The following is a 19,521-nucleotide window of genomic DNA, read 5'->3' as shown; positions in this document are numbered from 1 at the left end:
CATAATCAAATTCCTTCTTGGAATATGCAAACAGGAGGTTTAAATATTGGTTTTACCAAACCAGAAACGGAGAGAAAAATCAAAATCAACTGGAAATACCGCTAAAAGAAACAGTAAGGAATATCTCTCTCTCTATCTATTTCTCTCTCTCTCTTTCTCTGAAGTCACGGCTGTATCCACAATAGTAACCTAAACTTCAATTTAACTCCAGGATTTGAAAGGAAACCAGACTTGGTTCAACAATCTATGCCTCAAGAACAAGCAAAGAACTTAATTGTATCTCATCTTATCTTTTATTTGGGACTCTTGCTTCTGACATCTGTGTATGCATTGTTGCATCTTTTATTGTTTTTTCCTTACGTTTAGTAGCTAATAAACCTACTCTTTCTTTGACTGAAGAAAACCTGATCTGATTGTCTCCTTATTTTAAGAAAGTACATTCAGATTGGAAAAGGCATAGATGGGGAAATGAAATGTTGTAAAAACCTTTGTTGTGACGAGCCGGAGGGGTTGAATAAAAGGGAGTCACTTTGCTCCTTCTCACCTGGTCTTAACACCCACAACATAATCTTTTGCTGAATTTGGATCTGCTGAAACTATTATAGGAGCTAAATATATGAACACACGTCCATCCATTACACCAAGAATGACAATGCCTTCATTAACCTCTGGACTGGACAACTCAAATACACTCCTGGCTGGTCCCTACATCTTACCCTTAACTTGATGTCATCCAAAATTCTGCTGCCCTTGTCTTAACACGATAAGATTTGTTGAGGGAGAAGACCCAAAAAAAGAGGTTCCAAATCATATATGATTTTAAAGCAGTTTATTAAGAAGCAACAGTTTAAGTATGATGCATGACCAAATAGACAGGAAAAACATACGACCCGTGACAGTTGACAATGGTTTACTGATTCCAGAGGATAAATAGACAGATGACGCGGATAGGATTGCTGTATCTGGTGGTAGCAGTTCCTTCTGCTCTCAGATTTTGTGAGCTAATTGAAGTGTCAGGAAGCTGTCACTGGGCGTCCGCTGATTGCAGAAGGCTGGAATATTCCCCTCCCAAGCATCAGTAAATAAACATTATTTCTAGAGGGTGATGGATGCCCCATGCCAATCACTTGTTTGATCCCATTGATCCAATCACCGAGGGGCATGTACTCAGGGTAAGCCCCGCTATTTCCAACTGAAGCCCATTAAATCATCTCATGGCTGGCTAGGACATCCTGTCTAATCTTTAGTAAGACAGCTGGTTTACATATGAGTCTGAGATCCAGTATTATCAGTTTAAGAATGTCTTGCTTCAGAGCCTGTGCCAGAGTCATGTCCTTGGCAAATAACAGACCCAAGACATCTCTGTGTCTGTCAACCAGCAAGCCGCTATAGAAGCGTTCTTCATAAGATGAGTGAGAGGGAGGAAATTATTTCGATAATATTCAATAATTTCTTAAGGATTTTATAAAAGGTATATAAAGATTTCTGCAGTGAGCAAGTCCCATTTACCCTCATCTGTGCTCACTGACCAGTGACTCCAGGTCAAGCAGCAATCTTAAGTTTAAAAATTCGCATTCTTGTTTCAAACTCTTTCATAGCCAATCCCCCCGTCAACTATCTCTGTAATCTCGAGCAGCCTCCCCCAATTCTTTGCGAAATCTGGTTTCCTTCAATTCTGGCCTCCTGAGCATCCTCAATTTTTATTGCTCCACTATTGGTAGCTGTGCCTTCAGTTGCCTGGGTCTGAGCCTCTGAATAGCCTCCCCAGCACTTTTCCACATTACCTTCCTCCTGTTCAAACACTCTTGCAACCCACCATTTTACCCAGATTCCCCACGTGTATTCTTGGTGCCAAGTGCTTCTGTGAAGCACCTTGGACATTTTCTTATTTTTGTTTTCATTTAGAGTACCCAATTCTTTTTTTTTCCAAGTAAGGGGCACTTTTAGTGTGGCCAATTCACCTACCCTGCACCTGCACATCTGCAGGGCTAAATCGCTGGCTTTTAAAGCAGACCAAGCAGGCCAGCAGCAACGGTTCAATTCCCGTACCAGCCTCCCCGGACAGGCGCCGGAATGTGGCGACAGGGGCTTTTCACAGTCACTTCATTGAAGGCCAACTCGTGACAATAAGCCATTTCGATTGTTTCATTTGTTTCATCTTTTGAGTTGTGGGGGTGAGACCCTCACAAACACGGGGAGAATGTGCAAACTCCACATGGACAGTGACCTGGGGCTGAGATCGAAGCAAGTCCTTGTGGCAAGCAATGCTTTATTTTTTAAATAATTTTTATTCAAATTTTCACATTTTCACAAAAAAGAAACAGTAACAGAAAATTCAAAGAACAAAAAGAACAACCCCCCCCCCCCCCCCCCATATATACAAAAGAGAAACAATAAATAAACGGCCGTCGTTAGCGAAGATTCAACCCAAAACAAAAACAAAGAGACCCCCCCCCCCCCCCCCCCGGGTTGCTGCTGCTGCTGACCTTTTGTTTTTACCGTTCTGCCAGGAGATCTAGGAATGGTTGCCATCTCCTGAAAAACCCCCTGCACTGACCCCCTTAGGGCAAATTTCACCTTCTCCAATTTAATAAACCCCACCATATCGTTGACCCAGGCCTCCACGCTTGGGGGCCTCGCATCCTTCCACTGAAGAAGAATCCTCCACCAGCTACTAGGGACCGCAAAGGCCAGAACACCGGCCTCTTTCACCTCCTGCACTCCCGGCTCCACTGCAACCCCAAATATCGCGAGTCCCCAGCCTGGATTGACCCTGGATCCTACCACCCTCGATACCATCCTTGCTACACCCTTCCAAAATTCCCCCAGCGCTGGGCATGCCCAGAACATATGGGCATGGTTTGCTGGGTCCCCAGAGCACCTAACACACCTGTCCTCACTCCCAAAAAACCGACTCATCCTTGCCCCAGTCATATGAGCCCTATGCAGCACCTTAAACTGTATGAGGCTAAACCTCGCACATGAAAAGGAGGAGTTCAGCCTTTCCAGGCATCCTCCCACGTCCCTCCTCAATCTTCTCCCCCAGCTCCTCCTCCAATTTATCTTTCATCTCCTCCACCGAGGCCTCGTCTACCTCCTGCATCACCTGGTACGCTTCCGAGATCCTCCCCTCTCCAACCTACACCCCCAAGAGAACCCTGTCCTGAACGCCACGCGGCGGCAGCAGAGGGAACCCCGCCACCTGCCGCCTGATAAACACCCTTACTTGCATGTACCTAAAGGTGTTCCCCGGGGGGAGCCCAAAATTCTCTTCCAGCTCACCCAGGCTCGCAAACTTCCCGTCTATGAACAGGTCCCCCAGCCTCCTGACACCTGCCCTGTGCCAACTCAGGAATCCGCCATCAATTCTCCCCGGAACAAACCAGTGGTTCCCCCGTATCGGGGACCCCATAGAGGCCCCCACCTCCCCCCTGTGCCACCTCTATTGCCCCAAATCTTGAGGGTAGCTGCCACCACCGGGCTCGTGGTATACCTCGTTGGAGGGAGCGGCAGCGGCGCCGTTACCAGCGCTTCCAGGCTCGTGCCCACACAGATGCCATCTCCATCCTCTTCCATGCTGCCCCCTCCCCGTCCATTACCCACTTATGCACCATCGCTGCATTGGCAGCCCAATAATACCCACAGAGGTTGGGCAGCGCCAGCCCCCCCCCATCCCTGCCCCGCTCCAGAAACACCCTTCCCACCCTCGGGGTCCCGTGCGCCCACACAAATCCCGTAATGCTCCCATTAACCCGCCTGAAAAAGGCCTTCGGGATAAGGATGGGGAGGCACTGGAACAGGAACAGAAACCTTGGAAGCACCGTCATCTTGACTGACTGCACCCTACCCGCTAGAGACAGGGCAGCATGTCCCACCTCTTAAACTCCTCCTCCGTTTGCTCCACCAGCCTTGTGAGGTTTAGCTTATGCAAGGCCCCCCAGCTCCTGGCCACCTGAACCCCCAAGTACCTGAAGCTCCTCTCCGCCCTTTTCAGCGGGAGCCTCCCAATCCCCCCCTCCTGGTCCCCCGGGTGGACCACAAACAGTTCGCTTTTCCCAAAGTTAAGCTTATACCCTGAGAAATCCCCAAATTCCCGGAGAATCCCCATCACCACCAGCATTCCCTCCACCAGGTCCGCCACATACAACAAAAGGTCGTCCGCGTAGAGCGACACTCGGTGCTCCTCCCCACCCCGGACCAGCCCTCTCCAATCCCCCGACTCCCTCAGCGCCATAGCAAGGGGTTCAATTGCCAGCGCAAAAAGTAGGGGTGACTGGGGACACCCCTGCCTCGTCCCTCGGTATAGTCGAAAATACTCCGACCTCCTCTTATTCGTGGCCATACTCGCCATCGGGGCCTCATACAACAGCCTCGCCCAACTGACAAACCCCTCCCCAAACCCGAACCTTTCCAGCATCTCCCACAAGTACCCCCACTCGACCCTGTCAAAGGCCTTCACCTCTCGATGCATCCTCGAACCCGCCCCCTCACATCCTCGTCCGCCAGCAGCCCCACCTCCAAGCACCACAACGGGCGCTGGTCCCTCTCCTCCCCCAGCTCGAGGTCCACCCAATGCGGGGCATGGTCAGAAATGGCTATCGCCGAGTAGTCAGCGTCTACTACCCCCGCAATCAGTGCCCTACTTAAAATGAAAAAATCGATCCGGGAGTAGGCCTTATGCACACGGGAGAAGTATGAAAATTCCCTGGCCCTCGGCCTCGCAAACCTCCAAGGATCCACCCCTCCCATCTGGTCCATAAACCCCCTCAGCACCTTAGCCGCCGCAGACCTCCTACCCGTCCTGGAACTGGATCGATCCAGTGGCGGATCCAGCACCGTGTTGCAATCCCCCCCCATTACCAGGCCCCCCCGCCGCCAAATCTGGAATCCGGCCCAACATGCGCCGCATGAAACCCGCATCATCCCAATTCGGGGCGTATACATTGACCAGCACCACCCGCTCCCCTTGCAGCTTGTCACTCACCATCACGTACCTCCCGCCGCTGTCTGCCACCACACTCGACGCCTCAAACGACACCCTCTTCCCCACCAGGATCGCCACCCCCCCGGTTTTTTGCATCCAGCCCCGAATGAAACACTTGGCCCACCCACCCCTTCCTCAACCTGACCTGATCCACCACCTTCAGGTGCGTCTCCTGAAGCATAGCCACGTCCGCCTTCAGCCCACTCAGGTGCGCAAACACGCGGGACCGTTTAACCGGCCCATTCAGCCCCCCTCACATTCCAGGTGATCAGCCGGATCGGAGGGCCACCTGCCCCCCTCCCCCGTCGACTAGCCATCACCCTTCCGTAATCCGCCACGTGCCCGCGCCCCCCCCCCCCCCCCCCCCCCCCCCGCTCAGCCCGTTCCCCACAGCGACAGACCCCCATCCCGACCCCCTCTACACGCTCCAGCTCCTTCTTGGCCATTCCAGCAGCAACCCGGTATCCCCCCCCTCTTACCCCCCCCCAACCTCCCCACGCCCCCTCCCAAGCTAGGGCCCCCCTAGCAGCGTAACTCCAGTCATTGTACTTCCGTAAGTCAGCCGACTCCTGTGACCCCGGCTGCTCCCGCCCACCCCAATTACCCTCCCCAGTGACACACACCCATTCCCCCAATGCCAACCACGCCCCCTGCGTCTCCAGCACAGGGGGAAAGCCCGTGCCCCCATTCCAAGCCCCGCCCCCCCGACCCAAAGCGCGGGAAGACAGGCACATGACCCAACAGGGCCGCGAACCCCACCCAAACCCGCAACCAGTGAAATAATAAAAATCCCAACATGATGTGATAAAACACCCAAGTAAACAGATAACAGTCCCGAAAAGCAGACAAGAAAAAACAGAACAGCAAAAAAACATCGTCCAATAGAACTAAAAAGAAAAAAGCGAAAGGATATCAAGGAGGACAAAGCCTCCGGGCTGTGTACAATGTTCCCCAGCCCCCAGTCTTCAGTTCAAGTCCAGCTTCTCTGCCTGGACAAAAGTCCAGGCCTCCTCTGGGGAGTCAAAGTAAAGTTGGCGGTCTTTATAGGTGACCCACAGGCGTGCCGGCTGTAACAGGCCAAACTTGACCCCCTTCTTGTGGAGCACTGCCTTCGCCCGGTTAAACCCAGCCCTTCTCTTCGCCACCTCCGCATTCCAGTCCTGGTAGATCCTGATCTCCGTATTCTCCCACTTGCTACTCCTCTCCCTCTTCGCCCAACGAAGCACACACTCACGGTCGACCAAGCGTTGAAAGTGGACCAGCACCGCCCTGGGCGGCTCGTTCGGCCTGGGCTTCCGCAGCATCACCCGATGGGCACCCTCCAGCTCCAGGGGTACCCGGAACGACCCCACGTCCATCAGCGAGTTCAGCATCAGGACCACGTAGGCTCCCAAATCCGAACCTTCCAGCCCCTCCAGGAGGCCCAAAATCTGCAGATTCTTCCGGCGGGAGCGATTCTCCATCCTTGCCAACCATTTCTTGTGAAGCCCCTCGTGCAACTCCACCCTCACCGCCAGGCCCAGGAGTTCGTCCTTGTTCTCCGAAGACTTCTGCTGAAGCTGCTGAAGCTCCCGAATCTCCGCAGCCTGAGCTGTCTGAGTCGCCCCGAGCCTGTCCAGCGATGCCCTCAACAGCTTCTGCTGCTCCCTCGCCCACTGCTGCCACGCTGCCGGTTCCCCGCCCGCCGCCATCTTGTCCTTTCTGCCTCGCACCTTCTGCTGCAAAGTTGATTTTCTGGTTGCTCCACTTCTAGTCCAGCCCATCCACCGGCCGCCAAGCACAGAGGCTGCGTTCCCACTCGGGGAAAAGTCAAAACAGCCCCGTTGCGGGCCCTTAAAAGAGCCCGAAAGTCCAAAAATAGCGAGAGCCACCGAACGTGCGGCTTAGCTCCGCATCGCCGCAACCAGAAGTCTTGGGGCAGCAATGCTAACCACTGCGCCACCACGCTGCTCAACATTTTATTATGTTGAAGGTGCTATACAAATGTAGGTTATCATTAATATATCAGAGTAACAGTACAATCAGCCACCTCAATATATCAAAGGACCGTTCTCCAACTCCAATTATTCTCAAAAGTATTTTTTAGTTTCTTGCATCAAAACTATTCTCCGTCATCTGGAAGTTGGTAAAGTACATACTATAAAGGTCTCCAATCAATATTGTGCCTCAAGCGTATATTACAGTTCAATAATAATCTAGCTTTTGCTACATTTAAAAAAAAAATCTTTATAAAAGTATAAACTCTACAAATTTGTTTTATCTCAACTTTCAGTATTTCTTGTTTCTGTTTAAACAATGTTCAAAACACAGAGGATTAGAATGGGTTTGAATCTTAATGATGCCAGGCAGTATTGTTCTGACAAACCTCTCTGAAAGCTCAGTACAGTTTCTTGTGGACAGTCAGGGTTAATGCATTTACATGGATACCAACAAGTCAATGGAAAAGGGATTGAACGGAATAGTGTAAGATGGGTTACCAATTTCCCAAGCATCCATTTTACACGATTGCTGAGAGGTTGGGACTGTTCTCCTTGGAGAGAAGAAGGCTTAAGAGGAGGTTTGATGGAGGTATTCAAAATCATGAAGGGCTGGACAGAGTAGAGAGGGAGAAACCATTCCCACTTTTAAAAGGATCAAGAATGACAGGGCACTGTTGCACGTTTTACTATGGGCGTAAAACGCGTTTATTGGAGTGTATTAACACGCCTCCGAGTTCGACGTGTGCTTAACACTGCTAGGCTCTGTTCTATGTAATTATTTAAGCTCTGGAGTCGCCAGCTGCCGTATAGGCAACGTCACAAGTATTCCAAGGTCAAATTCAAAGTAATAAAGACGATACACCGATTAGTCAAGTTCAAACGATCAATATTTATTATACAGTTAATAATAAATACTCATGCACACACACTAAGAGACTAAGCTACAACTAAACATAAGCAAACAGAATACTTATCTAACAGGAACAGGCAAGGTCAGAGAACGAGGCCTTCGTCCTGGTTTTGTCTGCAGCCTTCAGCAAGCGTTCTGGCACTTGGGAGTCTAGCGGGCTTGGATCGCGTAGCGAGCGTTGAACTTACGGTTTCGGCGGCTGGTGCTCAACGGCTGGAGTCAGGATACCAGGTGTCAGTCGGGGCCGGAGCACAGGTTTAACAGACCGGACAACACGACGTCCCTATCTTTTATAGGGGTTCCGTTGTCCTTCCCTCTTCTCGGGCGGGCTCTACCTATTGGATCAATTTCTTATCGATACTGGATTAATTCCCCAATGCGAGGGGGTCTCCGTGATGGAGGGGGCGTTTCTTATGTCCTTTTGTTCGGAGGTTTCTGGTGCCTCGATGTCTGGGTCTTGATTGGAATGTGTCCATTCAGAACCAAATGTATCTATTGTGTGGGTGTTCAAGTCTGATGGCCTCATTAGCATGCAAAGCGTTTTGCCATTTGCACCTAGCTAAGGTCTCTTCACCTGAGCCCAAACTGGTTTCTGCTGCTGCAGAATGCAAACTGCTCTTTGCAGACTGCTGTTCTGGCTGAACTGTCTGTTTCCCAGCAGCCTTCCATTTTAGTTTGGCTCAGTGTCCATTTTGCGTGGCCAGCATGGCTACATTCCCTCCTTGTGATCCTCACAATCATACTATTGTGAAGGATCACCTATGTACTTTGCCTCCTTGTGTTCTGACCTCTTGCCAGTTCCTGTTCTACTCTGTTCTAAACTATGGGAAGAAGAGAAAAAAATTTTAACTAACATTTCTACTTGGCCCTATGTCAAAGGGACATGCATTACTACAACTGGGAACCTCTACCTATCACTATTAACCTTAACCTTAACTTAAACATTTAATCACTCTAAAATCTTAACCATTCACACCACAACATCACACTTCCCAACTCGGCAGTCGAGTATGGAACAATATAATACATGGCTGAATTTTATTTACAGAGTGTTGTAATCAGTGAGGGGTTGAGGGGTTTGGTGGAATCCGAAGATGGGGGATTGCACTCTATAGATGGGTGAGGTGCTGGAACGAGAGGCTCTCCTCTTCCATTTCCTCAACCTGAGGGTCTGCACTAGGATGATGAGGATCGCAATCACCAACAGTGATTCGATTATGTAGGACATGGAGTACCACGTCATGAATTTAGTACACCAGGTCTGAACCTCGCTGATCAGAGCTGAGCACTGGGGGTTTGCTGTACTAACATTTACGGTGGGGGTTGTGGGGGAAACGTGTCTTGTTTCCACACATATACATATGACATTAAATAGTAATAAGTGGGCTTCCATCATTTTGCTGTTCTTCTTTCTCTTCCTTCTTCCTCCGGTATTGACAATCCTGGCTTCGACCTCTGTCTCGTCCTTTGAAACCTTTGGGATCAAGCACAGTATCTGTCAATACACAGTTTAAGACCTTTACTTGTTAGTGCATCTGTCTTTCAAAACCCAATTGACCCTTTAAAATGACTGGCTAAGTCACACCCTGTGACTCCCCTCATCATTTTTTTTTTCAAAAAGCGAATTTAAAGACCAGCATACACCTAACAATCCTTCCTTCTGCGAGCCGTCTCGCAGGCTTTGCTGATTTACCATCCGAATGTTCCCGGATGTAAATAGCATGTGGGATGGTGGCCGAAGGGCTACCTAACGTAAAATGAAAACAAACTTGGAAATAAACATCCGAATGAGTTGCGTATGGGCCGCTACGGGTACGAGTTGGATGGAATCCCCGGGTAGGGCGTGCTGTGCCATACCCGAGCTTGGCTGACCAAGGGTTGGTTCTCAGACAGGGCGGGTCCTCAGTGCCGTTTGTCCACTGCCTGAGTAACCTGGAGAGAAACGGGTACGAATGTGTTTACCATGACTTGCAGCCTCTATTTCGCCGAATAGAGGGGCACCTAAAAAACCAAGGGAGCCAAGATGCTCCAACTGAGGACATCCCTGAAGTTCTCAGAGATATCTGCGGACAAACTAACGTGCATGTGAGGTGGTCACAATCTTTTCAGCTGAAAAGAAGATGTCCATCCTCCAACTGAAACATTTACATTCCTGAAAACAAACAAACATAAAACGAAGACAAACATACGTGCAGGTTCCATCAGAAAGGACATCGTTTCCCTCAAACGATTCCTATCTTACATCATCTGGACACCTCACTTTGATTCTGCCTCTGTGAACAGGGTCACAAAGGGGTTGCCGTGTCGGGAGTCAGACACCGTGTCGTCCTGCTCTCCCGGATCCCACACCCTTGTGTGGATCAGGCATGCAATTTTGGAGTTGTGTGACCGGGGGTCACTTTCGTCATTGCGGACAAGTCTGTAGGAATTGTCCCTGTGCCATTGTGTGGCGTCGAGTGTGTTGTCGGGGTAGTCGGGGTCGGGTGGTGGTTCGGGGTTTTTGAGGTAAGTGACTTCCATGAGGTCACTGGAGTCGGGGTCGTAGTTGGTGCAGTGTGGGCTGTATGGCTGTGTGGTGTCGCTGTCTTCAGAGTCAGTGTCTGTCCTACTGTCTCTGCTGTGGCAGCTTGTGGGCGTGTCGGGGCGTGGTCTGTGGTGGTCTGTGGGCGGAGTCGTGGGCGAGTCCGTTGATGAACTGGTCTGTGAGGGGGATGGTGGAAAAGTGTCTCTGGTGGGCGGGGTGAAGTGTTCTGCTGCATCCAGCAGGACATGGTGAGCATGGTTGGCCTGTGTTCCATAAGCCTTTAACTGGTTTATATGGAACCACGCGGTCTTCCCATTAGGATACTTTATCCTGTAAACGGAGGGGCTAATTTTGTCCGAAATTGAGTAGGGGCCGGAATATTTGGAGCCAAAAAACTGCTGGGGTTATAAACAGATAACATTACCTGTTGCCCAACCTGGAATTCTGTGGTGTGTACGGTCTTATTGAAACAGGCAGTACGTTGCTGTCGGCGTTTCCCTAGCTGGACTGCGGCTGCGAGCTGTGCAGACCTCACAGTCTCAACTAGATCTTTAACTGCCTTTTCATGTGTGAGGGCCGTCACTTCGGGGCTTGTCATGTCCAGTCCTAAAAGGAATTCTGTACCTTTCATAGGGCGTCCGGTCATGAGTGTGTGTGGTGTGTATCCTGTCGATGTGGAGACAGTGTTCCTTATGAACATAAGTGCAAATGGGAGCACTGAATCCCATGTGGAATTGTTCTCCTGAACCATTTTCCTAAGGGTAGTTTTTAGGGTCCGATTCATGCGCTCCACAATCCCGCTGGACTGTGGATGATACGCAATGTGGAAGTTCTGTTTGATTCCGAATATTGTCAGGACGTTCCTCATGACCCGTCCTGTAAAGTGAGATCCCTGGTCCGAATCGATACTTCGGGGTAAACCCCATCTCGTGAAGATGTGGTGGGTCAGGATCTTTGCAGCTGTCTTTGCTGTATTTGTTCGTGAGGGAAATGCCTCTACCCACTTGGTAAAGGTATCTATCACCACCAGAACGTATTTATAGCCATTCCGACAAGGGGGCAATGGACCTATAAAATCGATCTGGAGGTTTGTCCAAGGGCCGTTAACTGGGCGAGTATGCCGAAGTTGTGCCTTCTTAGAATACCGCTCCGGGTTATTCTGTGCACAAATCAGGCAATTCTCAATGTAGTGCGTTACATCATTCCTGAGATCAGGCCACCAACAGAGTTGCCTGAGGTGCCTCGTTGTTGCATCAATTCCCTGATGCCCGTGTCCGTCATGGAACAAGGCAATCATCTGATTCCTGTCCTGCTGTGGGACCACATAAAGTCGGTCCTTAATGATCACACCCTCATGTGTGGTCAGTGCGTGTTTAAAGTGCTCGTAAGCAGGCACAAAGTTTCCCTTGAAAACCTCCCTGAGGTCTCCGTCCTGTTTTTGTGCTGCCACGAGATCTTTAATATCAGTCTGTGAGACTTGGACTGCGCTCACAGGGGCGCTAGCTGGTGTGCTAGCTGGGGGGGTCCATAAGTGTCCTCTCCTGGAACCTGCCTTAGCCAATGCGTCGGCCTTTACGTTCCCAGGGGGTGATGACCTATGGTGGCTTCTTACTTTTATTATGCCGAAGGTCCTGTCCTTCGCTTTCTCTAGGATATGCTGGAGTAGAGGGGCTGATGGAAGGGGTTTCCCGTCTGCGGAGACAAAACCTCGTGTCCTCCACAGGGGCAGAAAATCGGTTAAACTGTTACAGACATATAAGCTGTCTGAATATATGTCTGCTGGGCTGGGGAAAGAATCGGGGTGGTCCACTATGTACGCTATGGCTGCTAGCTCTGCTGCCTGCGCGCCTAAGTGACCTGGTAACTTAAGAGCTATCTCTTCGAGAGCGCGCCCCTGCGCGTCCTCTACATAGATGCCGCATCCTGTGATACGCTCACCATTTAAAACTGTGGAGGAACCGTCTACATAATCCTCAAGGGTCCACACGTGTCTGTGGGCTGGGGGCTTTGTTTCGGGTTCCCTATCTTCCTGGGGGGTGTTTTTGCTAAAAAGGGTCCTGTGTTATGCAGGGGAGCTACAATTTCACAGTCATGGGGCTGTCCGGGGTATTGGAGGTTGTCTGCTAAGTATGTGTGGGTGCGTGTCCGTTTCACTGTAATGTCCCGTCCTTGTAAAAGTAGGGTCCACCTAGCTGCCCTAATCTGGCTAACTGAACCGTCCTTCAGTCGACCGTCTAGTAGTAGCTGTGTGGGTGTGTGTTCGGTCAGAATAGTAATGGGGTTGAGTCCGGTGATGTATGAGAAATACTGCACTGCCCAGAAGACAGCAAGGAGGTGCCTCTCACAGGCTGAAAATCCTTGTTCTACCGGGTCTAACAGTCGGGAGGCATAAGCCACTGGTCTTAGCTGCTCGTGCCGTTCCTGAAGCAACACGGCCGAGAGGGTCAGATCTGTGCTCGCTACCTCTATTGCGTACGGTGAAAGTTGGTCGGGGACTAGCAGCGCGGGTGCTGCACTAAGGGCTCGTTTCAACTCTTCCACAGCGCCTGTATGCTGCGGAAGCCATTCCCAGGGGGCTCCTTTCTTAAGGAGGTCTGAAAGTGGGGCGGCTTTTGTCGCGAATCCGTCGATGTGGTTCCGACAATAGCCAACCAGTCCTAAAAACGACCGGAGGGCTGATACATTCTGGGGAAGGGGCAATTTGACAATCGAATCAATTCTTTTGAATTCGATCTCGCGTTTGCCGTGCGTGATGACTGATCCCAAATACATCACTTTACTTTCCAATATTTGGGCCTTTTCGGGTTAACTTTACAGCCAATTTCAGTTAAGAGTTCTAGGAGTTCGGCCAGAAGCGAAATGTGCTCTGCCTTTGTGTCTGTCTGCAGTAGTAGGTCGTCTACATACTGTACCAGACATTCGGGTCGGGAAAATTTTTCTAATCCACTTGCCAGCTGTCGGTGGAAAATGGAGGGTGAATTGTGGAATCCTTGTGGGAGGCATGTCCACGTGTACTGCTGTGTTTTAAAAGTGAATGCGAATTTGTATTGGCACGCTTTTGCCAATGGTATTGACCAGAATCCATTACTGATGTCCAATACCGTGAAGTACTTGGCGTTGAGACCCTGCTTGAGCATGGTCTCGGGACTAGTAGCTACCGTTGGGGCTACTGCGGGGGTTACTTTGTTGAGTTCCCGATAATCGATGGTCAGACGCCATGATCCATCGGGCTTCCTCACTGGCCAAATAGGGGCATTGTTGGTGGAGGCTACCGTTCTCAGTACACCTTGGTCCAACAAGCTGCCTATAACCTTTTCTATTTCCACCTCTGCCTCGAGGGGAAATCTATACTGCTTTTGCGGTCGGGGGTCCTGTCCGGTAACATGAACTTGTCCAGTCATTCTGCCACAGTCATGACGGTGACTTGCAAATGCTGTCCTGTGTTTGTTTAGTAGGGCCTTAATTTGTCTGTCGGTGTGGAGTGTAGTCAGGTCGAATGAGTACTCTCCCACTGCGCTAATCCGATTAGCGTAGTCTCCTACTGTGAGGGTGGCTGGGGCTCTGTCTGATCTCGCCATTCGCCAGACACACTGGTTCACTGGGTCGAACGACAAGCTATGAGCGTTCATAAAATCTATCCCCAGGATGTGTTCTGCTGTCCGGGGAAGATTTACTAAAACTACGGGGTGCCTTGTGCTAATGTTCCCTAGCTGGATCGCTACGGGTACTGTGATATGTCCCTGCTGCGAGTGTCCGGTGAACCCGCTAAGTGTGATGGTGGAGGTGGTCGGCCACGTGTCTGCGTGTGCCGTGGTTGTGGAGTTAATGGTGGTGCGGGATCCTCCTGTGTCCCACAGTAACTCTATGGGCTTCCCTTTGACTTTTGCCGTGACTACGGGCCTCCCTGATGAGTCCCATAGTGTGTCACAGACCCAAGTGGGGGAGCCCGAACACCGTCAGTTCGTCTCGTCCACATTGGTGGGTCCTGACTGTACTGCTACATTGTGGATGGGTTTTGCTTTGTTGCGGTTCAGAGTGCCTGTCTGCTGGCCTCTCTGAGATCGCTGGGGTGCATTACACTCTTTTGCCCAATGCCCTAACTGTCCACAGTTATAGCATTCCTGACCTTTCTGCTGAGGGCTGCTCTTGCCTTCGTTTACCCATGCGGGCTTCTGGTGCTCTCTGACTGCTTGGATATCTGCAGCAGCCTGAGCCTCTTCTGGGGATCTAACCTTTGCTTTTGCCTGAAGCGATTGCTCCCAAGCGCGGGACAATCTTTTGAGGACCCATTTTTCGTTATGGGCCTCCTCTGAGGGGTCGTAATTATTGCAAGCGCTCTGTCCTGCCTCTGTTGCGTGTGAGATAATTGTGCGCGTCCACTTAACCATGTTTTCGCGGGTTAAATGCGCTCTATCTAGCTGTCCGAAAACTGCGCTGAAGTGAATCCACAGCCTTCCGGCGAATGCTGTGGGGTGTTCAGATCTCTTCTGCCTGCACTTATTCAAGCCTTCTACGGGGTCACCTCTATTGTACCCGATGGCATCTAAAATAGCAGTGTGCATCTCCTCTAGGCTGCCTCCTGCCACGTTTTGTGGGTCGGGGAGGGCTGCCACTACACTCTGGTCTAAGCTCAACACGGTGAGCTTAACCTGCTCTCTCTCATCCAGGCCGTACATGGTAGCCTGCTGTTTTACTTTCGCAAAGAACTGGTGGGGGTCTGCGGTGGGGAGGAACGGAGTGATCTTTTCACAAGCGTCCCTTAGCTGGGTTACTGTTAAAGGGGTGGTGTAAGTTATGTCTGGGGCGCCTTCTGATTCGGCTTTCCTCTGTGTGGTTACGGGATTCATGGGTGCGGTTATGATCTGAGCTGTGGGGGGTTGGGGTGCCTGTCGTTTCTGCTGAGCTGCGGGCGCACATGTTCCCTGAACATAACGCTGCGCTGTCTCGCTTAATTCCTGCCAATCTGGGGCGTTTTCCCCATCTAACTGAGCTCCAAAGGTGCTTTGGAAGCCATTCTGCACCGAAAGCAGAGATTGCAGTTCCGCAATCTGTTTTCTGCATTTCGCGTGGTCAACTGTGCTTTGTCTTTGTTCGGTTGTTGCAGCATGGAGTGCTCTCAAAGCTGCTTTGAGATCGGAACATTGCCTCTGCAATGCCTCCACCTGCTTTTCCGATTCCTGTCTTATCAGAACGGCACGTTGCACGTCCTGATAGGCTTTCTCATACTGGGTCTGGGAACTGTTCAGATGAGCTAGACAAGACTGGTGAGCCCTCTTGGCATCATCCACCTCTCTACCCTTCTCTGCCAACTTCCCTTTTAATTCCAGGTTTTCTTTCTCGATGTCCCTGACATCGACCTTACTCATTCTGTTCCTTTCCTCTAAATCTGCCCGGAGCGTCCTGATGACCTCCTCTGCGCCTCGCAATTGTGCCAAGCAGGACACAATCGCCATCGGCTTGCGTGCTTTACCTAAACTCTTTTTGTGTATCTGAGAGAGGTTCTCCCACCAAGTATGACCTATACTTCCGGGACCTGTCTCCTCATTTGCACAAAACTCTTTCCAAAGGGGCCATCCCTTTCCTTGTAAATATTTGCGGAGTTCCAGCTCCCACGTGGGACACTGGCCTACTCTGCTACTGCTGCTGGTCGCTGCGACCACAAACCTTTCTGGGTCCATCAGACGTTCCATTGCCTGCATGGCCATTTCCTCTGACTCTCTTTTTATAATTTGGAACAGGGGGTTGCTGGGGTGGTGTTTCGTAAAAAGGGTACGGCTTACGCTATTTTCCGATTACAAAACTACCGAAAGTTTGTCGCAACAAAAAGCTTTCAGTTTTACCTTACAGCCCTGTTAGTACGCATGCACTAAAACACACTTCCGAATTTCGCTTATTATTTTGAACACCTTGAATACTTGTGATCTCTTTATTTCTCTGCAATTTGGAGTTCTGATTCAAATTTCAGGGTCCTGGACGCTGTGGTGTTTCCACTTACAACAGGGTCCCGGCGGATGTCGCCACTAAATGTTGCACGTTTTACTATGGGCGTAAAACGCGTTTATTGGAGTGTATTAACACGCCTCCGAGTTCGACGTGTGCTTAACACTGCTAGGCTCTGTTCTATGTAATTATTTAAGCTCTGGAGTCGCCAGCTGCCGTATAGGCAACGTCACAAGTATTCCAAGGTCAAATTCAAAGTAATAAAGACGATACACCGATTAGTCAAGTTCAAACGATCAATATTTATTATACAGTTAATAATAAATACTCATGCACACACACTAAGAGACTAAGCTACAACTAAACATAAGCAAACAGAATACTTATCTAACAGGAACAGGCAAGGTCAGAGAACGAGGCCTTCGTCCTGGTTTTGTCTGCAGCCTTCAGCAAGCGTTCTGGCACTTGGGAGTCTAGCGGGCTTGGATCGCGTAGCGAGCGTTGAACTTACGGTTTCGGCGGCTGGTGCTCAACGGCTGGAGTCAGGATACCAGGTGTCAGTCGGGGCCGGAGCACAGGTTTAACAGACCGGACAACACGAGGTCCCTATCTTTTATAGGGGTTCCGTTGTCCTTCCCTCTTCTCGGGCGGGCTCTACCTATTGGATCAATTTCTTATCGATACTGGATTAATTCCCCAATGCGAGGGGGTCTCCGTGATGGAGGGGGCGTTTCTTATGTCCTTTTGTTCGGAGGTTTCTGGTGCCTCGATGTCTGGGTCTTGATTGGAATGTGTCCATTCAGAACCAAATGTATCTATTGTGTGGGTGTTCAAGTCTGATGGCCTCATTAGCATGCAAAGCGTTTTGCCATTTGCACCTAGCTAAGGTCTCTTCACCTGAGCCCAAACTGGTTTCTGCTGCTGCAGAATGCAAACTGCTCTTTGCAGACTGCTGTTCTGGCTGAACTGTCTGTTTCCCAGCAGCCTTCCATTTTAGTTTGGCTCAGTGTCCATTTTGCGTGGCCAGCATGGCTACAGCACAGATTTAAAGTGATGTGAGAGAAAACGTTTTCACACAACGGTGGTTTGGGTCTGGGATGCACAGGCTGGAAGTGTGGTGGAGGCATGTTCAGTCGAGGGTAATAGATGATTAATTGAATAGAAACAATGTGCAGCGGTATGGGGAAAAGGCCATGCAATGGCACTGAATCATGATGCTTGTTTGGAGACTCTGTGCAGACACAATGGGCCAAATGGCCCCCTTCTGCCCCATAGCAATTCTGTGATTACAGCGCCAATATATGGATCACTTTTCTTCGTAATCGTTAACAGGTTGGGTGTACAGCTTTTGTGGATTGATAAGCTAGTAGCAAATAACAACATTTGCTGCATCACTTTAACTTTGGCTTCCACCGTAGTAACCATCTTCACACATCTTGAATGCCTCTTCTTACCCTTGTTGAATTATTCAATTCTAATGAGAAAGGGGTAAAACCCAGTGTGGCCCAACTCTTTCATAGAATCAGAGAATCCCTACAGTGCAGAAGGAGGCCGTTCAGCCCATCGAGTCTGCACCGGCCCTTGAAAAGAGCACCCTACAAGCCCACCCCTCCACCCTATCCCTGGAAACCAGTAACCTCAACTAACCCTTTGGACACTAAGGGGCAATTTAGCATGGCCAATCCACCTAACCTGCACATCTTTGGACTGTGGGAGGGAATCGGAGCACCCGGGGAGAAGGTGAAAATTCCACACAGTCACTCAAGGCCAGAATTGAACCTGGGTCCCTGGAACTGTGAAGCAGCAGTGCTAACCACTGTGCCACCATTCCTCCCAAAAGTGGCTTTCTCTTAATCTTATTAAGTTCTTAATAATTCTCTTATTTATACTATTTCAAAATCAATCAATTTTATTAAAAGAGCAAACAGAAATTTGAATAGGTTGAAAATGTTTTGAGTGCTCTAAAGCTTCACGTTTGTCATTCTGAGCATTTCTCTTTTTGCTTCTCCCACATTTCCAACAAGTTTCTTCTTCACATCCCTCTGTCAGCAGCAGCTCAGAAGATCATAATTGTCATTTCGTCGTTCATCTTTGTGGGTCTTGGATGAGGTTCTCCTTGGTCAGGACTGAGAGACACGGCTAGAGGGTAGACTATTGGTAAACGTAACATTCTACGCAGATGCATAGTACAGGGCTTAGTACAAAGCTTCACATAGAACTCCCTTGTGTGATCTTATGCTACATATGATGTATACTGTCTAAATATATATCTAACATTAACCCTTTACACTATAATCAGAGCATGACTTAATAGAGACATATAAGATAGTCAGAGGGTTAGATAGGGTGGACAGTGAGAGTCTTTTTCCTCGGATGGTGATGACCAACACGAGGGGACATAGCTTTAAATTGAGGGGTGATAGATGTAGGACAGATATCAGAGGCAGTTTCTTTACTCAGAGAGTAGTAGGGGTGTGGAACGCCCTGCCTGTAACAGTAGTAGACTCGCCAACTTTAAGGGCATTTAAGTGGTCACTGGATAGACATATGGATGAAAATGGAATAGTGTAGGTCAGATAGGCTTCAGATGGTTTCACAGATCGGCGCAACATCGAGGGCCGAAGGGCCCGTACTGCGCTGTAATGTTCTATGTTCTATGTTCTATTCGGAGAATTCAGTTTATTCACCACTACCTATTCAGACTGCCTAATCAAATTACAGACTGTTATTCCATGTTATACCGCTGCTTCCATTTTCTCTTACTTAATTTTCCCCAATTTAACTTGATCTAGTGGGAAGAGATCATTTTTCTGCCCTTATGGTGGAGCTATGATGCCCAATGTCCATCCATTTTTTCCTGGTTGACATTGAGAAAATGCTAAGTCTCCTTGATAGTGAGTTCTATCGGCATCCCTGCCATTTTAAACAGTATGATAGAATGGAAATTCAGATTCAGCTTCACAAAGGCCAGAATTCAAAAGTCTAAGGGCCCAGTGTTAATAGTTTCAAGCCCCATCCACATGCACAAGTGTTGCCATCAGGCCCTTAAAGATCCAAGTTCAAATCCAACTCCTGAAGGGAATCACATTCATGCTCCTCTGAACTATTGCTTTAAATGTCAGTTCATTTGAGATTTTAAAAGGGTTTTTTAAAAAAATCTTATCGTTACAAGTAGGCTTACATT

At 49.5% G+C, this 19,521-nt stretch overlaps 1 protein-coding gene across 1 annotated transcript in view; it reads right to left on the bottom strand.

Annotated features, from left to right (window-relative positions):
- clcnk (chloride channel K) overlaps positions 1–19,521 on the bottom strand; it is a 151,424-nt gene that overhangs the window by 97,987 nt on the left and 33,916 nt on the right. The window lies entirely within an intron of this gene.

This window comes from Scyliorhinus canicula, chromosome 16 (assembly GCF_902713615.1).
Source record: "Scyliorhinus canicula chromosome 16, sScyCan1.1, whole genome shotgun sequence".
NCBI lineage: Eukaryota > Metazoa > Chordata > Chondrichthyes > Carcharhiniformes > Scyliorhinidae > Scyliorhinus > Scyliorhinus canicula.
This window is presented reverse-complemented; position numbering and strand designations above follow the sequence as displayed.